This window comes from Lissotriton vulgaris, chromosome 4_1 (assembly GCF_964263255.1).
Source record: "Lissotriton vulgaris chromosome 4_1, aLisVul1.2, whole genome shotgun sequence".
NCBI classification, from domain to species: Eukaryota; Metazoa; Chordata; class Amphibia; order Caudata; family Salamandridae; genus Lissotriton; species Lissotriton vulgaris.
This window is the reverse complement of record NC_141691.1, coordinates 1,800,524,975-1,800,538,141: the sequence shown is the minus strand read 5'-3', so window position 1 is coordinate 1,800,538,141 and position 13,167 is coordinate 1,800,524,975. Positions and strand designations below refer to the sequence as shown.

The window sequence follows — 13,167 nt, the reverse complement described above, 5'->3', positions numbered from 1 at the left end:
AATCACAGCAATTCAATACTGCATAACTTTTGCATTGAGGTCAATGGGAAAAAGTGGTAGTGGCAATCAGTCACTTGCAGGTTGAGTTGGGTGGAACCCGAGGAGAGAAAAGGAGATGTGGGTCCCAGACCAAGCCACAACAGTCAATTCAATTTTACCAGGTGCAGAGTTGTCCTGGCTGTCCTTGGCGCTGAAGCCGGAGCCGCGGGAGAGCTGGTTTTATGGCTTTCACAGTGCTGGTGGAGAACAGGGTGCAAAAAGATGACAGCAAGACATAGCTGACATCAGATGAAGGTTGTGAAGTGCTCCCTGGAGGTGCAGCATAGAGTAAAGGGGGTGGTTGCCAGACCGAAGAACAACAAGCTTTGGTAGCGGCAAGCACAGCAGAAAGTGATTTCAACATCTGGAGGTCCTGGATAACACAGTAGCCACCTGAAACTTTGTGGAGTTCAGGACTACATTTCCCATAATGCACTGGATCATCTACTTCTGCGCAATCCCTCAAAGGGCCGGATGGCCAGCGATTCTTCAAACTAGGTACTCTTTTTTTACCTGTGGTTGCAGGGGACTAGTGCCACTAGTCCAGGGGAGTCTGGTGATGCCTTTGGCTCTCAAAGGTGTCTCTCTGTTTGGGGGAACTGAACTTTGGTCCTGGATGAACTGCTTTCATGCAGTTCCAGTTCCAGAAAGGTTTTCACAGGTACAGAGTATCATACCTTTGGTTTGTGCAGCACCTGTTGTCACGGACATGGGTTTCATCTTTTGTCCTTGTTGCAAATCAGATCAGAACTGAGGGTCTGGGTTAGCCCTTAATTCCTACATTTAGAGGTGATAAGGGTGTGGGTGGAAGTGGTCTATGAGGTACTAGCTCCAGTGGCTAATCTGCCCATGAGGTGACCACCTCCGGTGTTGTTGGTCAACTTTCCTACCCAGAACCCACTATTCTACCACTTTGAAAAATGGCACAAACAGTGAATCAGGCCCTGATGGCCTCTTTAACACCCATGCCCGGGGTAACACTAGTACCATATACTTGGGACATATAAGGAGGTTAAAGTATTTTCCCAATTGGGGTTACCAATTCACACATATCAGTTTTAGGGAAGGTGCAGTAACACTGGGGCCAGGGTAGCAGGCTTCAGTGCACTTTCAGAGTCATAACCATGAGCACTTGGGCAAAACGTGGGGGGAGGAACCATACAAAAATGCCACTTTCCTACAGTATTGTATATCTCGCTTGCTTGACTAACCAACGCTGTTGGTATTCCACATGTGACTCGGTTAATCTTTTTTTTATCTGTCCTAAGTATTCACAGCTCCTATAAATGCCCCCAAAGCCCAAAAACCAGGAACTGTAGGTGTCCAACTCAACCATAAAGAAAGTCAACTATCGTTAAACATGAAACAATAAGAGAAAATGATAGTGTCTCCATCAGGAAAATGTTATCTAAAACAAAATATTGTCCACTAAAAAAAGAAAAGGAGAACCCAACTGCAAAGGAAAATAGATTTTCTTTTTTATTTAATGAATCATGTGATGTGTTAAGAGCATTGCATCCTACCATATATGAAAGATATCCTCACAAATGTCTTCGGGGAAAATATAAAATTCCAAACCACCCACTAGGCTACTGATTAGCAAAAGCCATTCCAAAGCTCCACTGATTTAAAGAGGAAAGAAAATTATCTCATAAGACAAACCTTCTTTATATATAGAATACTTGCTGATGGCTGTATGGCATAATTGGCATAATTCATTGAGACAACAGTAAACATGTGAATCAGTTTATCTTTCCTTCAGCTTTATCAACCAGCAGTGCTTAGTTTGTGAGTGCTGGTGATGAAGCTCTGCTCCAGTGGTGCTATTAAACATTTTTGGATTAAATTCTAAGGCTCCTTAGAGTTGAATTCGCCTTAGGCCTCTTTAATCTACAATCTCACAATGTGGTAAATTAAGGGTTGGGTGGAATGTTTCATTCCACCTGTGAAATTGTAAGAATTTGGCTACTCTGCCAAATTTTACTAATCAGTGAGTGGCAGAATGTTTTCCCACGAGGCTCCAGAAATGCAAGCGGGATTTGGTGTCCTCCAGCACCATTTTCTAATGAGAGCGGTTGTTGTGGTCGCAGTCATAGAGCTGCTTCTTGAGTAGATTCGCTGCCGCTCCAGAACAATTTCTAAAATTAAAATTCCAGCCCAAGCAGCACAACATGCATATGTCCGCCCGTTGGTGGAACTCTGCAGAATCTCACTGAATGATGGAGGGAAATTGGGTTGCTGGCTGACTGCGGTAGTAAACCTGGTCAAACAACAGCCACAATCGCTGGAAGGTTGAGCCACAAAGTCATTAAATCAACCTGTGCTTAACCATGGGTAGCTTGACACAAATAAATCTTAGGCCTAACTTAATAGCAATGTGTAAAGTATCTATACAGTACACAAACATCAATTAAGTGAGAACACAAGACAAGCCTTTGCAATGCAATAGGTTTCGAATTTGCTAAAGTTAGAGCTATTGGTACTGTAAATTACAACGTCTTTTAACTATGTGTTTTGGTTTGGAGTGTAGTAGATGTATGTGGTGTTGAGTTGAATTATGTGGGTTGTATTGGAACTGTTAGTTGTGGAATTGTGTGGGGTGGAATTGTGTGTAGTGTATTTGTGTAGTGGAATTATGTGGCATTGTGAATAGATAGGCGTGAGAGCTACCTAGAAAAGTTAGAAAGGAACATAGAGAGGCTTAGGTCGTTTTTTTAGGAATTGGTGAATGAACACAAGACAGAGGAGCAGAAAGTGTGTGAGAAAAAGCGAGCAGACTACTGATGCATGAAGAGGAAGCACCTGTGTATGTATAAAACAGCCTAGGACAGTGTTCTTCAATCTGTGGGGCGCGCCCCCCTGGGGGGGGCGCGACACCTTCCCAGTGGGGGCGCGCACTCCACTTTAATCTAAACTTTGTTTCCTGCGTCCCTCTGTCCGTGCAAGTCTTCTTAGATTATTCCGGTATGTGGAAGGGGGAGGGAGGGGAGATCGATGGGGCAGGAGGTGCCCGTTCTTTTGTTATGCTAGCTCTCCCAGGAGGAGGTTAATTCACATAGCTGGCAGCTTCAGCTGCAGTCGGAGGCAAGCAGTCTCCTCTGCTAAAACCGAAAGCAAACAAACAGACACGCTTTCGGTTTTAGAAGAGGAGACCCCTCGTCTCCCACCACTGCAGCTGACACATTTCTGCTCTCTGAATTAACCCCCTCCTGGGAGAGTTAGCTCTTCCCAGAACGGAGACAAAGTTTCTAGAGTTCGAGTCTCGGCAATGAAGCTGAACATCCTGTGATTCTGGGCAAATCACTTAATCTCCCCGTGCCTAACATAAAAAAATGAATATGTCCTCATGTAATGCAACTGGTGCTATGTAAAGCACTCTGATACCTGATTCAGGTCAAGATTGAGCTATATAAAACTCAGTAAAATAAAAAATAAAAAATAAAACAAGCATTTGCAATGCAATAGGTCTCTCATTAGGAAAGTGTGAGCTATTGGTATTGTAAATGACACACTTTTTTAATATGTGTTGGCTTTGAAAATATGTAAATTAATAGCATCGTTATTCACAAAGCCAATAGCTTACACTTTCCTAATGTGAGTCCTATTGGCTATGGCAATGCTTGTTGGTAGCAAGCAAGGACAATGCTGTTGTGGTGCTGAGTGATGATGTGGTTGGGCTGAGTGATGTGGTGGTGTCCCAGAGTGATGTGGTGGTGCCCCAGAGTGATGTGGGGGTGTTCCAGAGTGATGTGGTGGTGTCCCCGAGTGATTTGGTGGTGTCCCCGAGTGATGTGGTTGTGTTCCTGAGTGATGTGGTGGTGCCCCTGAGTAATGTGGAGGTGCCCCTGAGTAATGTGGTGGTGCCCCTGATTGGTGCCCCTGAGTGATGTGGTGGTGTCCCCGAGTGATGTGGTGGTGTCCCCGAGTGATGTGGTTGTGTTCCTGAGTGATGTGGTGGTGCCCCTGAGTAATGTGGTGGTGCCCCTGAGGGATGTGGTGGTGTCCCCAAGTGATGTGGTGGTGTTCCTGAGTAATGTGGTGGTGTCCCCATGTGATGTGGTGGTGTCCCCGAGTGATGTGGCGGTGTCCCGGAGTGATGTGGTGGTGCCCCAGAGTAATGAGGTGGTGCCCCAGATGCCCCCCAGTGATGTGGTGGTGCTCCTGAGTTATGTGGTGGTGTCCCCGATTGATGTGGTGGTGCCCCCGAGTGATGTGGTGGTGTCCCCGAGTGATGTGGTTGTGTTCCTGAGTGATGTGGTGGTGCCCCTGAGTAATGTGGTGGTGCCCCTGAGTGGTGCCCCTGAGTGATGTGGTGGTGTCCCCGAGTGATGTGGTGGTGTCCCGAGTGATGTGGTTGTGTTCCTGAGTGATGTGGTGGTGCCCCTGAGTAATGTGGTGGTGCCCCTGAGTAATGTGGTGGTGCAAGAGAAAGGGTTCCCTTAAGGCACAACTAAATACAGGTGAAAAATAACGTACCTTATGACGTAACAAATACATACAACAAGAATATGGGAAAGGTTAAAAATTCATTTTGAATATATTAAAAAAAGGGAACAATAAGTGGGGATAACTACACTAAATCCCTGAACTAAAACAAGATAAAATTAAAACAATACATATAATTGCGACCAGCACAATTACAAGCAGACAGAACAGTTACAACATACAATTGTTGGATACAAGTTTGTATATTCTTGCTCCAATCTTGTTAACACCAGAGTTGTACCGCTACCACCTCAGCGTATCAATTGTGGTGTTGGAGACTCGAATTATACAGTTTGGTTGCGTCGACGCGTTTCGGTGATATCTCCTTATTCAAGACATGTAATTTGTCTGCCAGAACCAGGGGGTATATATATTCGCCCCTAGGATAATATTGACAAACACTTGTGGGGATCAAATCACGTTTCCTGATTGGAGCGTAGGCTTCCGTTTTCGCCTTATAAAATGCTGCTGCTAGTGGAATATTTCTGCTTCTGTTCTGGATAAATCTGATATTTTGTTATCCCCCTGTGTATCAGAAACCAAAGTTAAATTGGTTGTGTTGTAGACCATTAATTGTATATGTGATCAGGCCACAGATGCCTGCACATGTGCAGATATCACAAATTCCCAACTTATAACGGGTTATGTTGCAGGAGGTTGCAGGAGGTTGCTGGTAGGACAGGATTCTCAAAAAGGCTTCTCAGAGATAGCCTAATGGGAAGATATATGGTTTCACAGTCCCTTGGGCATCATACTATGGCCAAATGCAATGAGAGTCTACCTAAATATTAATGCGGTGTTATGCTCTCTGTGGGGGTCCGAATCGTGTGAGTGGTGTGGTGGTGTCCCCGAGTGATGTGGTGGTGTTCCTGAGTGATGTGGTGATGTCCCTGTGTGATGTGGTGTTGTCCCCGAGTGATGTGGCGATGTCCCGGAGTGATGTGGTGGTGCCCCAGAGTAATGAGGTGGTGTCCCAGATGCCCCTGAGTGATGTGGTGGTGTCCCCGAGTGATGTGGTGGTGCCCCCGAGTGATGTGGTGGTGCCCCCGAGTGATGTGGTGGTGTCCCCGAGTGATGTGGTGGTGTCCCCGAGTGATGTGGTGGTGTCCCTGAGTGATGTGCTGAATATGCCCGGAATGTGCGCGTGGCGGTCGAGTCCAGAAATTTTTGTCAGATGGTGGGGGGGCCCAACATCTAAAAAAATTCCGCTGGGGGGGCTCAACCTACAAAAGTTTAAAGACCTCTGGTCTAGGATGAGTAGGAGAGTGTGTGTTTGAGGAATGGAAACCTTGAAAAGGCATGTGAAAGAAACTGTGATTGAAGCCCTAAAGTGAATCATATGAGAGAGGCAGTAACAGTGCATGAGAGAGCAAGAGAGAGGGGTGAGAGGGAGTATGGGTGACTAGTGGGAGGGGCATCGTGAGGAGGAACAGGACAATAGCATGTGTGAGCTGGCAGTATAGAGAGGGGATAGGGAGTGTAAGGGAGGGAGAAAGGGGGCAGTGGGCTTGCAAGATGAGAGTGGTAGTGGGACTGTGAGGGTAAGATGAAATGGGCAGTGAGTCTGTAGGCGAGAGATGACAGGGTTGGTGGAAATGCAAGGGAGAGATGTATTGTATTGTATACAAGCGATTACATTATGTAAGAGCGCTAATATCCTCATCAGAAGCACCAAGATGTACCATATTATTCCTAAAAAATAAACAAAACAAACCTTTAAACCCCTCGCTGCTAGGCCCGCCTCCCTGCTAAGCCTTTTTTTTGTTATTTAGTGTAGTTCGCACTTAGGCCCCTGTAACGTTTTGTCCACGTAAGGTATCCACGCCAAATTTGCGTCCTTTTCTTCCAACATCTTGAGGATTCTAAAGGTACCCAGGCCTTGTGGATTACCTTGGAGGGGACTACGAAATTAGCAAAATTACTGCAAATTTTTTTTTGTTGTTGAAAAAATGGGAAAAAAGTGCTGCAGAAGAAAGTGTCTGGTTTTTTTTCCCTGCAAATGGTATCAACAAAGGGTTTGTGGTGCTGAAATCACCATTGTCTAAGCTTTGAGGGAAAGCAGACTTTTATATAAAAAAAAACATTTTTACATAGTTTTAGTATTTTACTGGGACATAGCCTATTTTTGCTATTTTTGGGGGTTTTAACCTCCTACCCGTTAGTGGTAGAAAAGGGTATAAAAGCAATACTGATCCCAGAAAATGAAGCATTTCTGAAAACTAGACAACATTCTGAATTGAGCAAGGGGTCATTTTTGTAGATCCTTCAAGGTTTTTTATAGAAACTGAAGGTTGAAAATAAAAAATATTGAAATTGAGTTGAAAAAAAAGCCATTTGTGCCAGTGTTTTCACTTGTAACTTCTTCTAAGTATGACAGATTTTTTACAGCAATATACCGTTACATCTGCAGGACCCTTCTGGTTGCGGGGATATCTAGGACTTGTAGGGTCATCAAGAACCCGAGAAACACAGAGCCAATAACTGAGCTGCGTCTTGCAATGGTTTTTCATTGTGTACTGAGTATATAGCAATTCATTTGGTAAAATATCAAGAGTAAAAAATAGGTACCAAGGAAACTTACATATTTCCGAAATGGGAACAAAATATAGAGTTTAGAAGATATGGTTATTTGCAAATATCCAAAATTGTGGTGACCATACAAGCATGTGTATTAGAAGTCAATTTTCAAAATGACTTCTTTTTTACAAATTGTCTCACATTTGAAAGGCATAAATGCAAAGAAAGTTAATTGTAATAACACTTGTTCTACTATTCTGTGTTCCCCATAGTCTCCCGCTAAAAACGCTACCTCACTTGTGTGAGTAGGCCTAGGCCAAATTGCCAAAAAAGGGTCAATTTTGACTGGAAAAATGTGTTGTGTCAAAGTTGAGTTTTGGGCTGCTTTCTGTCGCTGGCAATAGGTCTACCCACACAAGTCAGGTACCATTTTTATTGGGAGACCTGAGGGACTGCTGGGTTGGTGGACGTTTGTTGCTCCTCTTAGCTTCCAGAACTATCACAGAAATGTGAAGAAAAATTGGTTTTCTTTCCCTAAGTTTGAGGTTTGCAAGGGATTCTGGGTAACAGAACCTGGTGAGAGGAACACAAGTCACCCCATCCTTGATTTCCCTTGGTGTCTAGTTTTCAAAAATGTAAAGGTTTGCTAGGTTTTCCTAGATGACAGTTGTCCTAGGGCCCAAACTCCACAGCTAGGCACATTGCAAAAAAAGTCAGTGCCTAGTGGGCTTTCTGCGGCCCGGGGGGGTGGGGGGGGGGCTATTGCCCTGATATACCCCCAAGGGGGAGCAGAAAGAGTGGTAGCTATTTTTTTGGGGTGGGCGGGGGCATTGGTATGTACATTCTAGGCAGCCACCGCCACTATGTATAAAAAAGCCAGAGTAATCCCTAGCCTAGTGGTCTCTTTGCTCCACTAGGGGGCAGATTAGGGACTATTGCCCATATCTGCCTCCTGGGGGGCAGAAAGGCTGTGGCAATTTTTTGTGGTAAGGCATCGGCTTACCCATTCTGAGCAGGCCCCACCCCCCAGGAGCTATTGCCCCATCTTCCTCCAGGAGGGCCAGAAAGACTGTGGATATATTTTGGGGGTGAGGGAATTGGCATGCCCATTCTGGGCAGCCCCCACCCCTATGTATAGAATGATTCCCAGTGCTTATTCAGCTCTCTGCCCCCACGGGAGGCTACTATGCCCCTCTGCCCCCTGGGGGGCAGAAAGATTGTGGCATTTGTGTGGGGGTGTGGCATTGGCATGCCCATTCTGAGTAGCCCCACCCCTACATTTTGGAGGAACAAAACATCTCTGGTGCCTCGTGGGCTTTCACCCCCCCCCCCCCTTGAGGGGAGCAGGTTAGGAGCTATTGCCCCCATCTGCCTCCTCGGGGGGGCAGAAAGACTGGAATTTTTTGGGGGGTTGGGGCATTGGCATGCCTGTTCTGGGCAGCCCCCACCCCTATGTTCAAGAACAAAATCCCTGCAATTTATTTGGTAAAAAATAGGTATCAAAGAAACTTACATATTTCTGAAATGGGAACAAAATATAGAGTTTAGAAGATATGGTTATTTGCACTTCTCCAAAATTGTGGGTACCCATTCAAGCATGTGAATTAGAAGTCATTTGTGAAGAAAATGTGAAGAAAATGTGTCTTTTTCACTAAGTATGAGGTTTGCGAGGGATTCTGGGTAACAGAACCTGGTGAGAGGCACACAAGTCACCCCACTATTACCCTATCTGCCTTCCGGTAGGGCCAGAAAGACTGTGGAAATATTTTGGGGTGGGGGCATTGGCATGCCCATTTTGGGCAGCCCCTCACTGCTATGTTTAGAATGATTCCTGGTGTTATGTTATGTTGTTATGTTATGTCTTCTTATATAGCGCTTAAATCACCGTGAGGCATCTCGGCGCTTGCTTTGGGAACCCGTCCTGGCTTTTCCCCTGTAAGATAACCCGTACTGGGCATCCCCAAGGTGAAAGCCAGGCCTCCCGCTGCGGGGGGGGGTCGTAGTGGAGATTAAGCAAGCTAATGCCCAGAGTTGCAGAGTGTGAACCCGTGATTCGAGTAGGCACCGAAGCGAGAATTATCGAGTCCGTGGACATTTGGGCTCAAGACCCTGCCGCGTCGGGAATTGAACCCTGGTCCCGGGTCTGACCTCTGCTTCAGGGTCTGTCTCCTCTAGCCAGTGAGCCATACTTCTCCACTAGTAGGCTTTCTTCCCCCATGGTGGCATTGGAATGCCCATTTTGGGCAGCCCCCAGCCCTAAATTCTGGAGAAAAAAATTCCCTATTGCCTAGTGGGCTTTTTTCCTCCATCTGCCTCCTGTGGTTTTCTGCCCACTGTGGGTGGCAGAAAGACTTTTGCCTTATTGGGTTGAAAGGGTGAAGGAACTGGCATGCCCTTTCTGGGCAGCCCCCACCCCTGGCCTTTAAGAAAATCTTCACTGGTGTCTTGGGTGCCATGTGCCCCCCCCCCCCGTGGGGAGTTTGAGCGCTACTGCCCCCATCTGCCCAACAGTGGGGCAGAAAGACTGATGATGCCATAATTTATTAGGGGGTGCAAAGGCCCTTGCCAAAGGGGCCGCTCCCCCCTCCTTGGTGCTTAGTGGGTGGATCCGTGCTTGGGGAACGCCCTCCTGGTGCGATCCCCAAGCAGGGATCCACTAGGGACTCTCCCCTTTCCAACGATTCCTCTCTGATATGTTTCGGGGCTCGGGGTTGAGATAGCCCCACACGCACCAAAACTGTGAAACAGAAACTAAGTTGTATTGTTTTCGGTATAATGACGTCAGCACGCCATGCGCACGATCGTCATTACAACAAAAGCCTCTGGAGGTTGGGGAAACACTTCCCCACCTCCCAAGGCAAAAAAGAAAAAAAAAGAAATCGATCTGCTGTTTACAGGGGAGGAATTTTGTGCAAGTGTGCTCATGACGGAACCATTCCGTCATGAGCACAGATGGGGCTTTAACACACTGACTTAATATCAACATTTTATTACAATATTGACAAAGCTCCGCTCAACTACGTAGTTTAAACAATATATTTAAAAAAGTATCAAAATTTGAAAGCCCTTACGCAGCGACTGAAGATACAGAGGTAATTATAGTAACGAAAATAAAGATTAAAAATATAAACAATAACTGGCATGCTTGTATATAAAAGTACAATTACTATAAATAATTCTATAGAGTTTCTAAAAAAAAGTAATTATTATTATTTTTTTATTTTCTTTTTTTTGTCCTCATTAGCCACGTAGTCGATCCAGGGGCGCTCCAACCGCAAGACCCGGTTGCCTCTGTCATCAAGAGACCAGAAAATGATCTTATAATATCCAGGAAGGCAGACAAGATGTCACAGCAATGAAGAGCCCCACACAAACTATCTCCATAGGAGCCTTTTATTGGCTGATAGTCCAATAACAATATGGCGTGGGGTGCCTCCCATTGGACAAGTAGACTTAGGCTTAATCATCGGACCCGGGGGAAAAAAACCACAAAAAAAAACCCCGGGTGTGTTAACTGTTCCATCTCCACTCAATCAAGAGATTCCAGAATCTCACAGTACGAGGACTACATATTCTAGCTAAGTCTACTTTCGATGTTGTATATAATGAAGCCAACCAATCTGCATGAGTCAGGGAGTTAATATTGACCTCAGTTTTTGCAGATTTATCTTCTTGCTAGTAGAATAGCATAGTATAGAAATTCTCTTTCTAGTCCCTTGATGTTCTCATTTAGCCCAAAAATAATTAAAGACCATGAAAGTGGGATAGAGATTCTGAGAATTGATTCAAGGGATACCTTGAAATCTTGCCAATAAGTGGCGATGTTCGGACATTCCCAAAACATATGTAGGTCTGAGGCTGCTGGGAAAAAGCATTTACTGCAGCATTTCCCGGATTGGAATTTCGAGAGTTTTTTGGGGGAATAATACGCCCGATGTAGAGTGAAAAGTTGATTATGCCTCAGCCACGCTGGTTTTATGATTTTGTGGAGAAGGGTGAAGGATTCTACCCATTTATCTTCTGCCTGGGGTTCTCCCTCTCCTCCCCACAATTTTATCGGAAGGTTAAACTTACCCTCCCCATCCTCTATGAGGTTCCAGTAGTACAGCGCAACTTCCTTGCCTCTAACAGGTTTCTCAACTAAGTTGTTTTCTAGGGAGCTGTATCCTCCTATTTTTATTTTTTTCTTATTTTGAGTTCGCAACCAACTAGAAAGTTGTATATATACAAGCCAGGAGAGTGGTGATGTTACCCTGACCTTGAATGTTTCCCAATTTATAAAGGATCCTCCTGCCACTAACTCCCCCCATCGTAATATTCCTGCTTCCAATAGGACCGTTATAACTGTCTCAGTATATTGTGGGGAGAAACCAGGTAAATCCCAAATCGGGGCGTAGTTAGAGAAATATGCTATCCCGGCCTTAGATTTAATTTGTGTCCATTCTTTTATGGGGCCATATAGTGTCTTCAGCCTAACTTTTTTAAAAAATCTCTGGTGTCCGAACTTAAATAAAAAGCCATTCAGTGGAAGATCCGAGCCCAATAGCATTGCTTTAAACATATTGCTGTTTGCATTGTCTAACGGGATCTTAAGTAGCATCCTGGAGTGGGTCAGATGAAACGCCCAAGCGTAGTATTCCAGATCTGGCAAAGCGAGTCCTCCCTTTTCTCTTCTTCTTCTCAGTTTCTTCCATGCCAGTCTGCTTGACTTATAGCCCCAGATAAATGAATTGATATTTTGTTGAGATTTTGAAAGTTGCTTGGTTTCAAAAATTAATGGGATGGTGTTAAAAATAAATGTATATTTGGGGAGGATGGTCATTTTAACTAGACTAGCTCTCCCATAAATGGTAAGAGGGAGAAAGGGCCAGGATTTCATCAAGGTTTTGGATTCACGAGAGATCCGATCTAGGTTATTATGGGTCAGGAGATTTAGGTCTTTGGTGATTATTATCCCCAGGTATCTCATAGAGGTTTTCACCGGAAGCTGAAGATTAGTAATATTCCAAGTCATTATTTCTGTTTTTCCGGCATTTATTTCGTAGCCTGAGTGTTTTCCAAATTCCTCCACCTTTTTAATGACCGTTGGAAATGCCAGAGCCGGGTCTGTTGTATAGATGAGAATGTCGTCAGCATATAGTCCGACTTTCTTCTCCCATCCAGAAAAAGAGAAATGCGGGATATTGGTATCTTCTCTTATGGACTGGGCAAATGGCTCCACATATAAATTAAAAAGGAGGGGAGAAAGGGGACCCCCCTGCCTTGTCCCTCTACTGATTTCGAAGGGATTTGTGCGTGTGCCGTTAATTAACAGACAGGCTCTGGGGTTGTTATATAGTAGGCCCACCGCTCTGCAAAAAAATGTAGGGGCAAGTTAAAATTTTTCCATGGTTGCATTTAGATAGGACCAGTTAACCCTATCAAAAGCTTTTTTTGCGTCAAGTGTCATGGTTGCGAGGGGTAAAGAAAAAGTTGAGGCGATGTCGATGGCTCCAACTAAGTCGTATGTTAAATCAGCCAGTTGTCGACCTCTAATAAATCGCTTTTGGTCTTGCTGGATAATTGATCCAATCTCGCTTCCCAAACGTGCAGCCAAAATTGACGAGAAGATCTTATAGTCATTGTTGAGAAGCGAGATTGGACGATATGATCCGCAGTCTACTGGGTCTTTACCTGCTTTTAATATTAGAGCTATATTTGCTTCTCCCCAGGAACTAGGTGGTATCTCACCTCTTATTAATATATTGTTAAATAGGTTCGTTAGAACCGGGGTGAGGGTAGAGTTAAGTACCCGGTATAATTCTCCAGGAAGGCCATCCGGACCTGCAGCCTTCCCCTGTTTTAGTTGTTTAATTGCATTTTCAACTTCTATCTCAGTTATTTTTTTATCCAGATTCTCACTTTGGAGCCTGTTTAACTTTGGAAGAATTACCTTATCTAGCCATTCAGATCTTTCCTCTATATTAACATTGGTCTCATCTGTGTATATGTTTTGAAAAAAAGCACTGAAGGCTTCACCAATATCGAAATCAGTCATCCTGTTATCCGTTTCTCCAGCTACTCTCTCTTCTTTTATATAGTTTCTAGTCTGGTCAGCTTTTATTTTCCAGGCTAGTAACTTCCCTA

General features: G+C 44.7%; 1 protein-coding gene across 1 annotated transcript in view; it reads right to left on the bottom strand.

Moving 5' to 3' along the window:
• LOC147724578 (fibrocystin-L-like) overlaps positions 1–13,167 on the bottom strand; it is a 1,433,379-nt gene that overhangs the window by 1,217,406 nt on the left and 202,806 nt on the right. The window lies entirely within an intron of this gene.